Source organism: Triturus cristatus, chromosome 10 (assembly GCF_964204655.1).
Source record: "Triturus cristatus chromosome 10, aTriCri1.1, whole genome shotgun sequence".
NCBI lineage: Eukaryota > Metazoa > Chordata > Amphibia > Caudata > Salamandridae > Triturus > Triturus cristatus.
Genome location: NC_140593.1, coordinates 690,330,172 through 690,350,443, shown reverse-complemented (window position 1 = coordinate 690,350,443; position 20,272 = coordinate 690,330,172). Strand labels below are relative to the sequence as shown.

General features: G+C 46.6%; 2 long non-coding RNA genes across 3 annotated transcripts in view; both read right to left on the bottom strand.

Moving 5' to 3' along the window:
* Positions 1 to 349: 349 nt before the first annotated feature.
* Positions 350 to 11,256, bottom strand: LOC146789908 (uncharacterized). Of its 2 annotated transcripts, none has more exons than XR_014969873.1 (5): positions 11,118 to 11,256; positions 1,878 to 1,942; positions 1,227 to 1,470; positions 825 to 889; positions 350 to 399 (listed from the first exon to the last, which is right to left on the bottom strand). It is a non-coding gene; the product is annotated as an uncharacterized LOC146789908 (long non-coding RNA). The 2 variants fall into 2 exon arrangements; XR_014969872.1 differs by having other exon boundaries at positions 1,227 to 1,467.
* A 241-nt stretch (positions 11,257 to 11,497) lies between these two features.
* Positions 11,498 to 20,272, bottom strand: part of LOC146789907 (uncharacterized) — a 69,795-nt gene continuing 61,020 nt past the window's right edge. The window contains exons 2-3 of the long non-coding RNA XR_014969874.1: positions 11,980 to 12,282; positions 11,498 to 11,555 (exon numbers count right to left, since the gene is read on the bottom strand). This is a non-coding gene — a long non-coding RNA (uncharacterized LOC146789907). The remainder of the gene's footprint in view (positions 11,556 to 11,979; positions 12,283 to 20,272) is intronic.

The following is a 20,272-nucleotide window of genomic DNA, read 5'->3' as shown; positions in this document are numbered from 1 at the left end:
AGTTTACACCTGCTCTGAGCTGGTGTAAAGTCCGACTACAACCTGCAACATGAAAGGGAGCCCAGCCCACAGCCACACCTGAATTACAACAGATGCAATGAAGCCAACGATCATGCAGCTTGGACACCCAACACTGCTCCGCCACCCCCCACCACCAGCCCCTTGTCCGCCATCCCCTCTCACCCCCACAAACAAATGTGACAGCAACCTTAGGAAATCTGGAACGTAACAAATTGGCTGATGTCGCACAATTATAATAAAGAGGCATGTGAGGTTGGACAAATAAGATTCTCAGTCATCTATGGATTTACATATAAAACATTTTATTTAAACAAAACAACAAAATAAAAGTAGGTAAAGGCTTTGCCTGTCATCCCTCGACAATTTGTGAATCACAGCCTGCAAGACAAAAAGAAAGATAAGATTGTGTGTCATGCATCCATCAAATGAGAGAGACAGAAAAGGTGAGAGAGAGGAAGAAAGGGAGAAAGAAAGAAGGAGTGAGAGAGAGAGGAAGACAGAAAAAGAGAGAAAGAGTGAGAGAGAGAGGAAGAGAGAGAAAGAGTGAGATACAAGGAAGAGAGAGAGAAAGAGAGAAACAGTGTGAGAGAGAGGAAGAGAGTGAGAGAAAGAGAGAGACAGAGAGGAAGAGAGAGAGAAAGAAAGAATGAAAGAGAGGGGAAGAGACAGAGAAAGAGTGTGAGAGAGAGAAAGGAAGAGATAGAGAGTGAGAGAGAGAGAGAGAAAGAGTGTGAGTGACAGAAAGGAAGAGATGGAGAGGGAGAGTGAGTGTTGACACTGTGGAGAAAATCCTCACAGCTCACCTCTCTGCCACCGGTGTGTCTCCAACCACGTGCCGGGACATAGTGCAGCCCTCAAGTTTAGTCATCTGAAACATAGTATAGAATCAGTAATGGCAGAGTGCATACAACTGCACACGCGTATTTCTCTGTTTCGCCCCTGCGTACCCAGGCTGCTGCACCCCATCCACTCCCAGTGCCCGGAGGTGACTGCCCATTCCTGCACACCCAGACTGCTGTACCCCATCCACTTCCACTGCCTAGATATGTCTGCCCGCTCCTGTGCACCCAGGCTGCTGTTCCCAATCCACTCCCACCGCTCGGAGGTGTCTGCCCGTTCTTGTGCACCCAAGCTGCTGCACACTATCCACTCCCACTGCCCAGAGGTGACTGCCCACTGCTGCAGAAACAAGCCTCTCTGCTCACCTTCCACCACCGGCGTGTGTGTAAGAGGGTTTACCACTTGCTGAAGCAACCTCCTCAGCCGTTGCGTACACGCGGTCAAGCCGGGCTCACAATTCAGAGTGGGTGTTGATTGCCAAGATGGTCACGCATCATCGCAGGCTGCACACACGTTCAGCTCTGGTGGCACTAACTTAGAGGAGCTGAAGTCATCACCTTGTGGTGGGAGGTCCGTGTGGGGGGTCATCAATCTGTGAATCACAGCCTGCTAGACAAAAAGCAACATAAGATTGAGCGTCATGCGTCCATCAAAGGAGAGAGAGAGCGAGAGAGAGAGAGAGAAAGAGTGAGAGAGAGAAAGAAAGAAAGAATGAGAGGAAGACAGAGAGAAAGAGAAAAAGAGTGAGAGAGAGAGGAAGAGTGAGAGAAACAGTGAGAGAGAGGAAGAGAGAGAAAGAGAGAAACAGTGTGAGAAAGAGGAAGAGAGAAACAGAGGAAGAGTGAGAGAGAAAAAGAGAGAGAAAGAGGAAGAGAGAGAGGAAGAGAGAGAGAAAGAGAGAAAAAGTGTGAGAGAGAGAAAGAGAAAGAGAAAGAGTGTGAGGGAGAGAGAGAGAAAGGAAGAGATGGAGAGGGACAGTGAGTGCCCACACTGTGGACAAAACCCTCACAGCTCACCTTTCTGCCACCAGTGTGTCTCCAACCACGTGCCGGGAAATAGTGGAGCCCTCTAGCTCACTCATCTGAAACATGGTACAGAATCAGTAATGGCAGAGTACATACGACTGCACACTTCTAAATCACTGCATCCAGGCTGCTTTACCCCATCCACTTCCACTGCCCATAGGTGTCTGCTCGCGCTGTGCACCCAGTCTGCCGCAACCCATCCACTTCCACTGCCCAGAAGTGTTTGCCCGCTGCTGGGCACCCAGGCTGTTGCACCCCATCCACTCCCACTGACCGGAGGTGACTGCCCGCCGCTGCGCACCCAGGCTGCTGCACCAAATCCCCTCCCGCTGCCCAGAGGTGACTGCCCGCCGCTGCGCACCAAGTCTGCTGCACCACATCCACTCCCACTGCCCAGAGGTGACTGCCCGCAGCTGCACAAACAAGCCTCTCTGTTCACCTTTCTCAACCTGCGTGTAGAAAAGAGGGCCTACCTCATGCTGCTGCAAGCCCCTAGCCCGGGGCCTGCGGACAGGGCACCCTGCATATCATGCAGCCCTGCTCCGCAGGCCACCAGGTCTCACATTTGGTGCTATGTCTTGATTTTACCATGGCAGAGGACAAACCAGTGCACCCGCCATCATTGCAGGTTGCACACCCGCTCAGCGTTTGCAGTGCCACTAACTCTGTGACCAGTGAGGCCACGCCACGTAGCGGTAGGCCCCCACTGTTCGATGGCTCAGGCCTACACTTCGGTCCAGCAGAGCACACAAAACCTGACCTTTCTGGACAGCCGCGACGGGGCATCATCGCAGGCTGCGCACCCGCTCAGCACTTACAGTGCCCCTACCTCAGTGCACCAAAAGTCACCGTCCCGTGGCGGTGTGCCTGTGCCAGCCACAGTGCATCCGGTGCAACCAAGTCTGAAATGGAAATGGCGTGGAGCACGTGCGCCCAGTCCTTTTTATTGGCAGGGTCACATGTGCTGTGATGCCTGTGCTTGATGGGTGTGGTGTGGGTGTAAACCAGCCGTCAGGAAGTGACTGTGACGTACTGACAACTAAACCTGTGAGCAGCAGATCACTACAAGAAAAATCTGGACCATGTAGCGTTGTTGTCCCTCCCTGTATGTGTAAGTGGTGTGGTCTGGCCTGGCATATGCCAGTCCTGCGTGAGGCTGTGAACAATGACTCCAGAGCTCTGGGTGTGGTTCCATCCTGGGCTGTATGAGGAATCAACTGATGCGGGTATCCCTGTTGAAGTGCTGCCACCACCCGGGCCGCAAGCGCCAATGTGTCACTCTGTGACCCAAGTCCCAAAACATCAGCGCGGGGACACACTGGCTGAGTGTAACCAGGCGCTTTATAAATGTGCTTAACATAACATAACATAACATAACATGGCTGCGAGTGCTGTCCACAGAAGAATGTAATGTGGTAGGGCCCAGGGGCAGCATCATGCATACATTACAAACACACGGACACAATTAGATAGATAGTGGAACTGGGTAAAGGCACGTGCGCTCGGCCCCTTTTTATTACCAGGGTCACATGTCCAGTTACTTCTGTGCTGGATGCGTGTGGGGGGAGTGTAAGCCAGCCCTCAGGGAATGATTGGTGCTGGCAACAAGTACAACAGTAATCATTGGATCACACACAGAGATTCAATCATAAAGGGTTCATGACTTGTGCTGCACTAAGGTAGGTACTGGTAAAGTGTGCCTTCAAGGGATTTTTTAAAGGAAGAGACTAACTTGAATGATTTTTATATAGGATAAAATTATACCTATAAATGATGATTCTATCAAAGTATGTATTTTGTAAGTTATACACTATGCATTAGTCATATGTATATACATCATTCCACCATAATTGAGAGGAACATTTACATGAATAATCCAATCATCAAATGAACAGATAATCAAATAATCAGAAAGAGCAACGGGTGTGTAAGAAGAAATAAATGTATATCATGAAATGGTAATCAAGGTACTTAAAAATGTAGACAGTTATACATAATTAGGAAGGAAATAATACATTCAATGATTCCTTCACTCAAAAATACATCAAACACTTTTTCATGACAATTTTCAAAAAAATATATGAAGAAAACAGTGTGAAAGTCGTCGTTTCGGTCTTTAAGTTTCAATTCATAAGACCATCTTCAGGACTAGTGGATTAAAAGTTGACCCCTGGAAGTCTGATCTTTGTCAATTCAATGTCGATGTTTCTAAACTCCGCGTTCAATGGCCAAGGGTAGAAAGATAGTCTTTTTACGGTGAATCTTACCTAAGCGGGTTCAAGAAACACGTGTCTTTTAATTCGATGAAAACGAGTCGTTTAACAATCAGCCCAACGTCAAGGCACATCTATTCTTTTTAAAGATGTTACTTATTATGAATAAAGGTTTTAGCAGATTAATAATTGAGTCTCTGCCCGTATGATCTCTGCACAAATTGCCAGTACCGTCTGAGGGATGATACGTACGCCGTGAGGATATTCACTTGCTACCTCGCTTTGAGTAATCTGAGTTACGACAATTATTAATCTGCTAAAACCTTTATTCATAATAAGTAACATCTTTAAAAAGAATAGATGTGCCGTTGCTCTTTCTGATTATTTGATTATCTGTTCATTTGATGATTGGATTATTCATGTAAATGTTCCTCTCAATTATGGCGGAATGATGTATTTACATATGACTAATGCATAGTGTATAACTTACAAAATACATACTTTGATAGAATCATCATTTATAGGTATACTTTTATCCTATATAAAAATCATTCAAGTTAGTCTCTTCCTTTAAAAAATCCCTTGAAGGCACACTTTACCAGTACATTTGAATTTACCCAAGCCCTCAAGGGTATATTGGGTTGTCCACTACATATATCAGCATTAAGGTAGGGGCACCAGATGTGAAATAATACACAAAAGATTCTATTGTAAAGGGTTCATGATTTGTGGTACACTGAGGTAGGGGCAGCAGATCTGAAATCATGCACAAAAGATTATATCATAAAGGGTCCATGAGGAGTTGTGGTGCACTGAGGTAGGGGCATCAGAAGCATTCCGCGTGTGCACAGCTAGCGATGATGCGTGGTCCGGGAGGGCCGCACTGGTAGCAATGTCTGTTGCCTACTGGACTGCGTCATCAGCAATCACAACTCGATCTGATCCGCAATGTAGATCGAAGGCAGTAGTCAGCACAGACATCGAGGAATGCTTTTTATCACTTCCTCTTGACGAAATTCGAGGACATAGAGTACCATTCTGTCTGCAAATAATAAATCATGTCTCAATGTAAATTGTGAGCTCTGCTAACCACAGTGTCGGTGTATGGAACAAAAGATGAAATATGTATGGACTACATTGTCGAAATATGTAGGTTTCAGGGTCGTTATAGTTAGTTGCCTACTAGACTCTGAAATGAACGAATCAAGACTGAATTTGAATTGTGAGCCCTGCTAACCACAGTGTAGGCTGGAGGCAGGGCCAGCAAGGACAGACAGCCACGTGGCATTGACTTGAGCTGCACAGTTAGTGGCATCAGAAGCATTCAGCGTGTGCGGAGCCTGTAATGATGCGTGGTCCGGGCAGGCCGTATTGATAACAATGTCTTTTGTCTAATCAATTCTGCCTTAATAAGGGTATGTGGCGATGACTTATGGTGCACTGAGTTAGTGGCACCTGAAGCACTCAGCATGTGTGCACCCTGCAATGATGCGTGGTCCGGGTGGGCCACACTGGTTGCAATGTCTTTTGTCTAATGAATTCTGCCTTAATAAGGCTACGTGGCGTTGACTTGTGGTGCACAGAGTTAGTGGTACCTCTGGCGCTCAGTGTGTACGCAGACTGCGATGATGCGTGGTCCATGCGGGCTGCACTGGGAGCAATGTGTCTTGCCTACTGGACTGCATCATCTGCAATCGCGACTCCATCTGAATTGTGAGCCCTGCTGTCCGCAGTGTAGATCGAAGGCTGAAGCCTGTACAGACATAAATGCGGTGCTGTGCTGCTGTGTTTGCAGGGGGCCTGTGTCAAGGAGGCCCGCGGTCATGGCCGCAGCCATGTGGCAGGGTGAGGGCCTCCGCTCTGGCAGACGCGTTGGCCTTCACACAAGTGAACCACACCCAGAGCCCCAGCCTACGCTGGAGTGGCCTACGTTGGACCAGCCCACTGCACTTTCGCTTACAGGGGATGACGACACAGATACATGACCGAGAGCTTCCCACAGCACTACAGGCACCAGCAGTATATGTACACATGGAGAGGTTTGTGCTCTGCATAGTGAGGTCTGTCCAGCACATCACCACTACACTCGGTATTGTGTGCATTATTATTGGTGGGTGACTTGCGTCCTTCACACATGTTTGGTTGCCACATCTCGCAACATTCAGCTAATGTGTGGCTTAGGGGCCATGCCGTTTATGGAAGGTCCACTGTCCTGTTGTGCGCTGCCTCGTGGTAGTGGGAGGGGTGGTCCGGGGGAAGGTCCTGAGGGTGGTGGCAGTGGGTTTTGTGGCCTTCTTGGGTGTCGGAGGTGCATGATCAGTAGATCTAGGACATGTGTTGGTCTTCAGATGTGATTCTGGGCTGGGCTCCCTTTCACACTGTAGGTAGTCGTCCTACTTTACTCCAGTAAAAGGCAGATGTTACATTCCTACTGCCAATGCAGCTTATCTCCTGTTTTTGGATCGCACCGCAGATTTGGCTGCTCATTAAAAATATCGGGAAGTGGTGTTTTCATGTTATTTTTGCACAGGAACGCCTACTCTGCATACTGTTAGCGTTAGTTGTTGCTCTCATTTGTGGCGCTTTTTTTTTTGCGGAAGCTATTGCTGAAAAACTGGCGATATCCGCTGTTTTCACCAGGTTGAGAATGGAATGATAATTTAAAATCACTGAAAAAACAATACATTATCCATCAAGTGGTTGCACCCCTATACCTTGAGATAGGCCTTACCCCCGTCATGAGCACCAAACTCTTATATAGGGTACTCAACCCCTTTCTTAACGTGACTCACAAGAGCGCTTAGCTTACATATAGATAAGCCAACTGTGATCTCATCATTTCATGAATATCCAGCGTGCTGCTTCAAACTGCATATTCACAGATCTTAGCGACATTTCCCATTTTACCAGTAATCTCTTGGGACCCGTTATGATAGGTTACCACCATCTGGGAGTCACAAACCACTTACACCCTCTTTATACACATAACCTCTTGTTTGTTTATCACTGCTAAGACTCCTCTAATCATAGATCATCAGCTTTCCCTTAAGAATATCACTACCTTTCCTCTTGCCAACTATCCATTCAAAGATGGCCACGTTATCCACGCTCCATTTACATTGAAGCGCCATCCACATTACGCTACTCCAGAATGCTCCGCTGCACTCACACATCACCACGCAGCTAATTGATGCCCAGACCAGCCCAGACCTTCCAACCGGTATTACTTAGAACGAGTATTTAAAGTCTTTTCTCCTACCCCTCCTCTCCGATCCTGGCAAACCACGAAGGAGGGGTAGGTTTCCACACCCGCGACAGGCGAGCACATGTCAGTACCCTTTGCATCTAATATGCTGTCTCTATCACCAGACAACTTGACAACGAGTCCTACTCCTGGCGACCTCTCCTACTTTCTGACATCGCATTTACTCTTCCTCAGTTACTCAACCTGTTAACCTATGAGGCGCCGACAGAGCTCATTCCCTGGACTAGAAGGGTAGGCGCGCTGCAAAATTTTTGCAAAATTATTGTGCATACATGAGTGTATATGTAGGGACGGTTCTATCACGGCCGCTGTCTGCCCTCACGAGCGATTGCTTGAGTTACTTACGCATTGCCCATTCCTAACCTGACAGCGGCATAGGTGATAATTGAGAGTATCGCTATACTAACGTTAACCATCACTACTGGCCCACCAAATAAGAACTCACCCTTCTTACACTGATTTCAACAATCTCTGCTATGCTGTTTGTCGACCTTACTTGAACCCCCTCTTGTTGTTCTTTCTAGATGGCACTTGACACACAGTTGGCAATATGCTGGGATAATTTATAAGGCACACTATCACTGATAACGCCTATAGACCATATCCCCCAGCACAATGGCCAGCTGCACAGGGGCTATTATACCCCTACTTCAGGTTGAATTATCTGCATGGTTTGATAGTGTGCATGCTTGATTTACAGAGCACACATCTGTGTTTATCAGCGATATGAACGCAACATGCGATTTATATTTGACCATCATGTTTTAAAACTTGATTGTGTGTTTGTCTTGTCTTTTTTTCTCTCTCCAAACTTGTTTTTATCTCACCAGGTTGGGCACAGGCTCCTACGAAAAGAGTTCCTATCAGTGCTTGGACACTTTACCCTTTAATATTAAGCTATCACAAGTTCACAGGACTTTCATTTTCATTCCTGGAACCTGTCACACTTTGCTTTCACCTTTTTATACCGGTCCTGACAAAGCGCCAAGGAATCCCTTAGGGACCAGCAGCGAGCACGAAACATGTTGACCCCATTTTAGTAGGACTTTTCACCACAGCACACCTCCTGAGAGCAGCAGTTAGTTACACATCTGCCCTCCATATTTTTTCCAAAGAAGAGCTCCAGGATCCACATCTTTTTAATTTGCCATACGGACCCGTGAATAAAACTCTGGTTCTGGGTTCCATATGGTGATTTTAACACACTCACCTAACTCCCCCTTTTTATAGGCCCACACACCCGCATTCACAACTGCGGCGTCTCCTCAAAAGATCTACGCTAAAGAGCCCTCTTGTGGGGCCCGTGGGGGACTGCAGCACCACCCCCACGAGGAGCAATGCCCGATGATGAAGCATGACACCCGCAAGGGTGTGTGAGGGCACTATATTCTAAAGGAGTAATTCCCCTCATACTGACTCTGACCCAACCTCCTGACAAGCAAACACACCAACCTCTGGTCTCTACCCTGTTTTCTGAGGAACAGCTACCCTCTTAGTACATATACTGTATCCTGTGGGAGCACGGGTACCGGACCTCTAACCCTTTTCTAACTTTGCTCCCAGTCCCCAATTCTCCTTGTGTTACGATAAACATAATTGGCCCTGGGAACAAGATGGGAAAATAAAGTTTAGTATGCCTGAATGCAGAATGTTAAAATGCATCTTTCATTGAGGGTGATTTTTACATTCTGGGTTTGAAAATACAACTTTTAGAAAGTAGGTATTTTCTTGCCTAACCATCCAGTGTGCCTCTGCTAGGTCTGTGTATTGCATGTCTGGCTTTTGGAGTGTCAGGGGCTGGGGAGGAGCAGTGGCTCTAGAGAGCCTGATGAGTCAGGGCTGGGCTGAATAGGTCTGGTCTGCATTAAGAGTGGTGGAAGGAGTAGCACTTGCACCTAAATAGGGCTGTGCCTGCCTTCAGCAATGATGGCTCTGCCCCCCTGTGGTGTGTCTGGAGCCAGGGCTCACACTGACAATGGAGGTTGTTGTGCACTTGCAAAGTGCCACACAGAACTGGTTTTGGCTGGGTGCAGACACTGTCTGCCTTCAGAGAACAAAGGGCCATATGTATCGATGCGAATTGCGATTGTGCGAATTTCAGAGTTTGCGATCGCAATTTGGCCTAGTGCTATGTATGAAAGCATAACTGTCTCGCAAATTAAGGAATCACAAAACTTGCGATTCCTTATTTTGTGAATGCATTTAAGGAATTGCAAATTGCGATTCCTTAAATGCAATGTATGAAGCACCCAAGTTGTGCGAATATGACATAAGGAATCGCAAATTACCACAAACTACAGGTTGGTCGTTATTTGCGATTTCTTTCAAAAATGCTAATTTTTGCTTTTTTCAAATTGGCATGTGGTGCACACACATTCCCTTAGGGCATGTATGTGCGCCCCATGTGCACCCATGCTCATTTCAGGGGCGCAACAGGGTGTCCTTTTGACACCCTGGCACACTTGAAATTGCATTCTCAATTTGCGATTCTCTAATTGGATATCGCAAATTGAGAAGTCTTCCCATTCATTCCTATGGCCCTCTAGGCCCATAGGAAGGAATGGGGAGGTATTCCTTAATTGCGAATCGCAATTTGCGATTCACAATTAAGGAATATGTAGGATTCGCAAAATTTATTGCAAATCCTACATACATAGCGTTTTGCGATTCTCAAATAGCGATTCTCAAAAATTCGCTAATTGAGAATCGCAAAACCTAACATTGATACATATGGCCCCAAGGATTTTTGGGTATAAAAAGAGGGGCCCAGACCCCAGACTTTTAGATCACTTCTGGGAAATCAAGATGAACCTTTGCCAAGGAGAAGAGCCAGAGAAGCTGAGGAGGAACACTGCCCCTGTGCTGTTTGCTGTCTGGGGTTGGCCTGCAGTGGCTACTTGCTGCCAAGGAAAGGAGAAAAGGACTTTGCTGTTTGCTGTGTCCCCTCCTTGAGCAAGATCTCCAAGTGCTTGAAACTGAGCTTGCCTCCTGTTCTGAAGTCTCTGGGACACAAAGACTTCACCACCAGCTCCCCTGAACTTCCCTGCTGGGAGTTCTGACCTGCAAAATGGTACCTGCTGTTGTTTTGGACCTGTAGAGACTGTTTTCCGCTGGGAGCTGGAAGAATCCACACATCCTCCTGGATTGTCACATTGCATCGAGGTGCCAAGTTTGTCACATACTTCGGGGATGCAGTAAGAAACAGATGCATCACCTACACGCGCTGTAGGAAACCGAAACATCACCTCCTCTCCGGTAAGAAACTGACGCATCACCTCCCCTCTGCAGCAGTAAGGATCCGAAGCATCAACTCCCCCGGAGCAAGGAACTGATGTATCACCTTCCCTGAGTGTAAGGAACCAACACATCACATTCCCTGTGGCCCTTTTTGTTTATTTGCATGACACATCCCAGGTACTTTGTGTGAAAAGTGTTGCATCTGCAATTTGCTTTGAACTAAACTATTTCTACCATCTGAAAGTCATATTTCTATTACTGTATTGTGGATCTTTGTTGTTTGGTCTTGTTTTGGTTGAGATAAAGATTACTTATTTTTCTAAACAGTTGTCGTGTCCATTTGTAGTGTTTTCAATGTATTACTGCATGTGTTCACACATACTTTACACACTGCCTCTGAGATAAGCCTGTCTGCTCGTGCCAAGCTACCAAGGCGGTGAGCAGGGGTTAGTTTAGAAGTGTATCCTCCATACCCTGACTAGAAGCAAGGGTCCCTATTTGGATAAAAGTACCTACCTCTGCAAACTAGAGACCCACCATTTCTAACAGGTAGACATTCCTATGCTTCACACTTAAATGAGGGTAGAAGCAGTCCAGTTGGCGTCCATTGTCGGTCCTTGAAGTTCCCACTTTGACTCTTCCTTAAGAAAACCTGTGAAAAGACAAAATGCAAAGGACGAATAAAATGATCATCATTCAGGTAGTAGCAACATTCTATATTTAAGAAAAAATAATACTCTGATATTTAATATATATCCATGTGACGGTTTTAACCTTGTTCATAATTTGTCTCATAAAAGGAAAAAAAAACTAAAGGCAATTGAAAAGGAATCAATATCGAAGTAAAAACAATATTCGTAACTTTTGGAAAGAAATACATTCTACTTATCTGGGTCTGTCAATTCAACAATTCAACTCTTGTTTATAGTTCATGTTCTTTAAAATTCTGGTACCCTGTGAAGGGAAAAGTAACATGTTAGAAAATATGGACAGCTGAATCAAAAAACAAATCTCCTTTATTAGCAAATCACCAAAGAATGAAAGGACAATTGGAAGCAGCAACCAAAGAAAGACAACATAGGCTATCATATGTGAAAAGAAAGGTTGTGCATATTTTAACACTGAACTTATCTGATTCACTATAGTGACAGGAGGGCAGTCTGCAATGGCTTCTTAATTAATTAGCCAAAGTGAGCACCAAGATGTGTAAGGTGGGGTACAGCTGAGCACCAGCATAGCAGAAACTAACAAACTGATTCACATAATAATAATATTCCAATGTAAACTAAACATAACTTATCTCTGTGTGAGCAGCATGCTATTTGAATTATTTTTTTAGCATTGTACAACACAAACACAACAAATAATGTATACTCACCGAGCCCTGGAATCTGGACTCCTATAGTAGGTTGAGCAGGTCATATTCATGGTTCAAGATATCCATGAAGCGGAGTGTCAGCTGCTGGGTAGTGCGTTAACCTGGCTGGTGCATGCACCGGCGCACCCTCCCCAAGACCAGCCAAAGCTCCTGCAGTGGGTATCTGCTGCTAGGCCTGCGACCTGCTACCAGCATGGAGGGTAGGTGGCGCTACACAAAAAAAAGACAAGTGCTGCCACTTCCTTCCTTCTCACTAATGATTGCCCGTGCCATCCAAAATGAAGATCACGACCTGCCATGGCGCTGGGTAGGGTAGAAAAAAAGGGAAAAACATTGGAAAGGAAAGTAGAAATAAGGAAGTAAAGGGAAAAGCAAACAAAATACAAAAAGTAATTAAAAACACCAAACCATTTCGCAAAAATTTAAAATACACAAAGACACACACTAATATAATAAATAAAAATGAGGGGCAGATACGTTTTAAAAGGGGAGGATTAAAGAGATTAGGAGGAATTGTAAAAATAGGCCGAGCACCATAACAGAGAGTAGAAAAGGAAGATGGCTACGCCGCTGTGAATCGCGTGGTGCCATTAGTGCGTGATTTCCATATCCGAGGACGCACATGAGATCCACATAGTGCCGTTTCATTGCAATTTGCAATGCAAGGACGCAATCCGCATTGCACATTGCAACACAAACTAGTACGCATCAAACTCAGCCCGCATGTGGAACTGCGTGTATCACTGTGGATGTTTTAGCCACTTTGTGGAGTTCTGTGTAGCAGAACTCTGCAAACTCCACCCAGGCCTTGTTATGACTCGTTTAGTAAACCCCCTCAATCTCCATCTTTTACTGGTTGTATCACTGAAACAATGTCTCCAAATTCTAACCCTGGCTTTTTGTGATATCCATGTTGATATGGCAAGGTTGACCCCAAATTGGTAGTGTGCCTCATGTTAGATCTGGTGGAATTTCAGAGTTGCATGGCTCTCCAATATGGAGCATTAGGTTAGTAGTTAATAAGATTGCCTTAGGAGCGAATAAACCCACAACAAGCAGTACTGTGTGATGGGATGATCACATTGAGGAGATTTCTGTTTTTATGATTACTGAACCAAAGCTTAAAAGACCACTGAGAGAAAGCTGTCTCTTATTACTTAATGAAGCAATATAGTGGATAAGGGACCAACTACCTTGTTACTCTTTTGTTCGGCCAGACATTTTACATGCTGAACACCTCTCTAGCAATGCAGAGCCATGTGATGTTTTACAATTGCTCTTTAGCGTCTGTTACCATGCATAGTCTTTAACGCACGTGTTACAATTCACGTACCAATTCAAAGCATAGTTCACCACGCATTTCTTACAACACATATGCCTTCACCTCAGATGCCTTTACCACGAATTGCATTGTAAAGGTATAGATGGTAAAGGTATATGGGTGGTACTGGTGGTAAGGGCAAATGAGTGGTGACGGTGGAGAAGGCATATGTGTGGCAATCAGCATTGTTAGAGGAAACAAAGAGACACTTCTGCTTTCTCTGTATGACCATGCCTCATTGTCATTGTGGTGAGGTAAGGGGAATTAGGCATGGGCAGGGGGTTAAGGCTTTAGCGCTTTGGGCTGTGTTTTTCTCAGGGAAAACCTTTACCATGCCTATGCCTTTAACATTCATGCTTTTCCAATGACATTTATTTTAAAGGCATGTGTGCTAAAGGCATAATTGTTGGTAAAAATGTGTGGTAAAGGTTATGCATGGTAATGCCATTCATGTTGTAACACATACGTGGTAATTACATGCATTGCAATGGAATGCGTTGTTCCGTCATACATCCTGCTCTGACCCATGTAGAAATGTGGATTGGTGGATATACTGGGGCATAGATGAAGGATAGGAGAATGGAGCTACTGCAAGTACTAATGTAGGACTCCTACTACTTCATGGAAGTATTGGAATGTGGCTGGCCTGCAAAGGAAGCTTTCAGACCCACATAGGTTGAATTTGGTTGATAAATGTGTGTACCAGGAAACATAAAGGATAGAGCCTAACCACAGGCTGGCTTATTTATCCATATTTATTCCAGTCCTTCTGTCAATGGTGGGGCAGGTTTCTGCGGGACATATAATATGGGTTTAAATTTCATTAAACTGCCCAGTAAAGAAACTGGCTATTCATTTAACTGATATACTAGCTTTACAGTTTAATGGTTGCAACATTTTCTATTGAAATTTATATAGCATATATACTGTTCTACCCCACAAACAAGGAGTCCCTAACCGGAATCCTACTAGATAACCACCTGAATTGCTTGAGTGTGAAGCCCCCTCTTTTGATTACCGGCAACTTTAATATCTCTTTCGAGCTTTTAGGTTCTATACTTTCCTTTACTGAAGATGAGGATGGATCATGGGTATCCCTTGTTTAGCTGAAGACCCTACTAAAGTCTACTCTATAGGAGCAATTCAGCTTGCATCGTTCAGATTCTTACATAGATTAACGGTGTGCTCTAAATATGACATGAATGGATCTTATATCAACAAAGTAGGGGGGACGAGGAGCTGTTAGAATAAGGTCCTGTACCAGGGCTCCCAAATAAATTGCAATAGCAGTAAGATGGTAACAGTTCCTTAAGAGTAGAGTAAGAGAGATACAAACAGCCAATTAGGCCTTAGAAGAATGTGCAGTGTCTCCAAGAGGGTTAGAGTGTGCCGAGAAAGAGTGAAGGTACTCCTATGTGGATCTAGAAGTGCCCTCACACACCCTGACAGGTGTATAGCATCATCATCGGGCTGGGACATGTTTCGCGCCATAAATAGTCCCTAGTGGATCTGGGGGCGCTTCATCAGGACCAAAAGAGTAAAGAATGTCAAATGGGAGTCGGGAAAGAGACACCCTATAAACCCATGAATCCTAAATGTAGGAGATATAGTTGCAAAGATAGATAAGAGACACGTCGTCTTTGCGTATCCCTAGTTGCGGCCTATAGAGGAGACAAAAGACACAAAGGGGGGGGGGGGGGTGCGAGAAAAAGAAACAAGAACACAATCCAAGGCCGTTAATAACAGTCTCAAGTAATGTGGCTCATAAATCTCTGCATGCTAGTGTGTCGGAAAGTGCCCCGGTGGGGAACCTAACTAGACATATGCATACATGTGGATGGAAGGGGGCAAGGATATCACTGGAATACTAAAGACTCAAATCAGTGGCCCACGTGTAGGGCTAGACTAGGTGGAGAGAATGATCACTAAACCGTGACACCGCGAGTCTATGGTGTATCTAGTGTGCATATGGGAGTAGTGTCCAAATATCCTTAATCTAGAATGTGACCATAAGTGATCTGCTGTGCTCCTTTCTAGCAACAAGTACTTTGAGGGTGAGTACAGTGTAGGCAAGGGCATACCAGAAAAATACACCGTAAAACATAATATAGCTGTGCCTACCCTCCCTAGTTCCAGGACAGGCCTCGTCAGCCTCGCCGAATCTCAGTGAAGGCAGCTGTGAATAAAAACGGTATGGCTATGACGATTAGGTTGTTATGGATGGGGACGGCCCGAAAAGCGGGACCAGTGCCGGTAAAGGTGCATTATGACACAACAAAATACAAACGGCATGGCTCTGATATTTAAGCCGTTTGGGATAGGCAATGGTATTATCTGACCGCTCGGTGTATAGGCGGCTAGTAAACGGGACCCGTACCGGAGTTGGTACAAAATAATGCTTGAAATCCCATGGACAAATACTAAGAACACTAACGGAGCCTAAGCCGCTCGTAATCGAGTCGGTTAGAAAAAAGGGGGGGGGGGGGGCGGTGAGGCCGGTGCCGATCATTGTGCACTAAGACAAATATTGTCACTCCAGTGTTGAGAAAGTACTCACTGCGTGCTCTTCATCTGTGCTCCGGAACACCTACCCGGTAGCTTCGGCTGCTGGACGACAACTCGGGGCAGCGGTATCCAAAATATACACACCCTACGGGATTGGAGCAGGGGAGTGCACGTGACACGTGTTGGAACGGCTTAAATATCAGAGCCATGCCGTTTGTATTTTGTTGTGTCATACTGCACCTTTACCGGCACTGGTCCCGCTTTTCGGGCCGTCCCCATCCATAACAACCTAATCGTCATAGCCATACCGTTTTTATTCACAGCTGCCTTCACTGAGATTCGGCGAGGCTGACGAGGCCTGTCCTGGAACTAGGGAGGGTAGGCACAGCTATATTATGTTTTACGGTATATTTTTCTGGTATGCCCTTGCCTACACTGTACTCACCCTCAAAGTACTTGTTGCTAGAAAGGAGCACAGCAGATCACTTATGGTCACATTCTAGATTAAGGATATTTGGACACTACTCCCATATGCACACTAGATACACCATAGACTCGCGGTGTCACGGTTTAGTGATCATTCTCTCCACCTAGTCTAGCCCTACACGTGGGCCACTGATTTGAGTCTTTAGTATTCCAGTGATATCCTTGCCCCCTTCCATCCACATGTATGCATATGTCTAGTTAGGTTCCCCACCGGGGCACTTTCCGACACACTAGCATGCAGAGATTTATGAGCCACATTACTTGAGACTGTTATTAACGGCCTTGGATTGTGTTCTCGTTTCTTTTTCTCGCACCCCCCCCCTTTGTGTCTTTTATCTCCTCTATAGGCCGCAACTAGGGATACGCAAAGACGACGTGTCTCTTATCTATCTTTGCAACTATATCTCCTACATTTAGGATTCATGGGTTTATAGGGTGTCTCTTTCCCGACTCCCATTTGACATTCTTTACTCTTTTGGTCCTGATGAAGCGCCCCCAGATCCACTAGGGACTATTTATGGCGCGAAACATGTCCCAGCCCGATGATGATGCTATACACCTGTCAGGGTGTGTGAGGGCACTTCTAGATCCACATAGGAGTACCTTCACTCTTTCTCGGCACACTCTAACCCTCTTGGAGACACTGCACATTCTTCTAAGGCCTAATTGGCTGTCTGTATCTCTCTTACTCTACTCTTAAGGAACTGTTACCATCTTACTGCTATTGCAATGAATGGATCTTATACATTCAAAAATGGGAGCCATAGGACTGGGAGAAACTATTTTTAAAGAAACATATTCTTGTGAGATAAAAAAATAAATGTTACTATTTTACCTCGATAGAGATCACAATATATTGCATCTAATGATGAATAATACTTTAATACTACACATTGAGAGTGACGGTATATGTTCTGCAGTGGCGCCCCTGGTGGGGAGCAATCATAGAACTATCAAATGTCCTGATTGATGGCTAATGAGATGCTCCATGCAAAAAATTATAATTTATTTTATTCAACCATCATTCTCGATGTACACACTTTAAGTAAGGAACCTACTTCCCTTGAACTGCACAATTTACTATTTGAAGGGATGAAAGAGCTTTCCCTTCAGCCTCACAGAGGCCCTGCACCCTCTAAGTTGAGAAAAGTTCCTTGGTACTCAAGTGACTTTTGAAGAGCAAAATCCCAACTAATAATAGCAGTCAAAACTCATTTTACCACCCTTATACGCCAGGCCGGGGCATCTATAGCTAGACCCTAGATAATAGTAAAAGAAACTGGGATAAGGGGAATTGGTCGGATTTAACCCCTTCGATGCTCATGACGGAGCGGTTCCGTCATGAGCATCGGTTGGGCTGTGCTTATGACGGAACCGCTGCGTCATGAGCACAGCCCCAGGGGAAAGCGCTGGCGCTCCCCCCCTGGGGCATCGATCGTGCCCCCACAGAGGGGGATGGCAGCGGAAGAGCTTCCGCTGCCACCCCCGAGCCCCCCGCGCTTCCCCATGACGTCAGCGCGCACAGCGCGCGCCGGCGTCATCAGGAAGCGTTGGACGCGCTGGAATCCATTTCTTCCAGAGCGTCCAAGGGGGTAGAGGTAGGCTTGCTTGTCCGGGGAGGGCCGCGGGGGCGAGATTTTTAGTATTGAGGCATCGGGGGAGAGGAAAGAGTATTTCCTCTCCCCTGATGTCTCAATACAGGGCATTCCTGCTCCACGATCGTGCACAGCGTCGCGATCGTGGAGCAGGGATGCCCCACTAGACACCAGGGATGTGTGTTGTGGAATTTGGGAAGCGACACCTTGGGCAAGGGTCGCTTCCTAGGGGTGCCAAATTGTTTGAAGTCTTTTCTGCCCCCCCTGGGGGCAGATCGGTCGTCTTTCTGCCCGTTTCTGCCCCCAGGGGGGGGCAGAAAAGCCCACTAGACACCAGGGATGTCTGTTATGTTATGTAGGAAGCGACCCCTTGGGCAAGGGTCGCTTCCTTCGGGGGCAAAATAATTCGAAGACTTTTCTGCCCCACCTGGGGGCCGATCGGTCTTCTTTCTGCCCTTTTCTGCCCCCAGGGGGGGCAGAAAAGCCCACTAGACACCAGGGATGTCTTTTTAGTTATGTAGGAAGCGACCCCTTGGGCAAGGGTCGCTTCCTAGGGGTGCCACAATATTCGAAGACTTTTCTGCCCCCCTGGGGGCAGATCGGTCGTCTTTCTGCCCGTTTCTCCCCCAGGGGGGGCAGAAAAGCCCACTAGACCCCAGGGATGTCTTTTATGTTATGTAGGAAGTGACCCCTTGGGCAAGGGTCGCTTCCTAGGGTGGCAAAATATTTCGAAGACTTTTCTGTACCCCCTGGGGGCAGATCGGTCGTCTTTCTGCCCGTTTCTGCCCCCGGGGGGGCAGAAAAGCCCACTAGACACCAGGGATGTCTTCTTCATTATGTAGGAAGCGGCCCCTTGGGCAAGGGTTGCTTCCTTGGGAGGCAAAATAATTTGAAGACTTTTCTGCCCCCCCTGGGGGCAGATCGGTCGTCTTTCTGCCCGTTTCTGCCCCCAGGGGGGGGCAGAAAAGCCCACTAGACACCAGGGATGTCTGTTATGTTATGTAGGAAGCGACCCCTTGGGCAAGGGTCGCTTCCTTCGGGGGCAAAATAATTCGAAGACTTTTCTGTCCCACCTGGGGGCCGATCGGTCTTCTTTCTGCCCTTTTCTGCCCCCAGGGGGGGGCAGAAAAGCCCACTAGACACCAGGGATGTCTTTTTAGTTATGTAGGAAGCGACCCCTTGGGCAAGGGTCGCTTCCTAGGGGTGCCACAATATTCGAAGACGTTTCTGCCCCCCTGGGGGCAGATCGGTCGTCTTTCTGCCCGTTTCTGCCCCCAGGGGGGGCAGAAAAGCCCACTAGACCCCAGGGATGTCTTTTATGTTATGTAGGAAGTGACCCCTTGGGCAAGGGTCGCTTCCTAGGGTGGCAAAATATTTCGAAGACTTTTCTGTACCCCCTGGGGGCAGATCGGTCGTCTTTCTGCCCGTTTCTGCCCCCGGGGGGGCAGAAAAGCCCACTAGACACCAGGAATGTCTTCTTCATTATGTAGGAAGCGGCCCCTTGGGCAAGGGTCGCTGCCTTGGGAGGCAAAATATTTTGAAGACTTTTCTGCCCCCCCTGGGGGCAGATCGGTCGTCTTCCTGGCCGTGTCTGCCCCCAGGGGGGGCAGAAAAGCCCACTAGACACCAGGGATGTCTTTTTCTTTATGTAGGAAGCGACCCCTTGGGCAAGGGTCGCTTCCTAGGCGGGCATAATAATTTGAAGACTTTTCTGCCCCCCTGGGGGCAGATCGGTTGTCTTTCTGCCCGTTTCTGCTCCCAGGGGGGGCAGAAAAGCCCATTAGACACCAGGGATTTCTTTTTCTTTGTGTAGGAAGCGACCCCTTGGGCAAGGGTCGCTTCCTTTGCGGCCTAATTATTTAGAAGACTTTTCTGCCCCCCCCGGGGGCAGATCAGTCATCTTTCTGTCCGTTTCTGCTCCCAGGGGAGGGGACAGAAATGCCCACTAGACACCAGGGATGTCTTCTTTTTTATTTAGGAAGCGACCCCTTGGCAAAAACTGTTTGCATTTGTGCTCGATGTGTATTTTGTTGTCTTGTGAGTAATTTGTTTTTTTTTCCTTCTTTCTAGTTGGATATCGTTGGTTTTTGCTGTGTCACTGCAAAGTAGGTTCTGGTGAGTGTAGCTGTCTCTTGTAATTGAATTCTATAGTTTTTGAGTACATTGATCATTGTGATAAAGGTACACATTTCTTTACTTACTTGGTTTGCACATTGTTGGTTGTTGTTGACTTGTTTGTGCAGTCTTCAATCTTAGTAAGTATAATGGCTAGCCGCAGGATTACTGCTCAGCAGGTTGTTGGTTTGCTGTTTGAGTCTTCCTCTGATATTGGTTCAGAGACTGACTCTGCATCTGAGGGAGAGGAGGCAGGGGATGATTCTGGTAG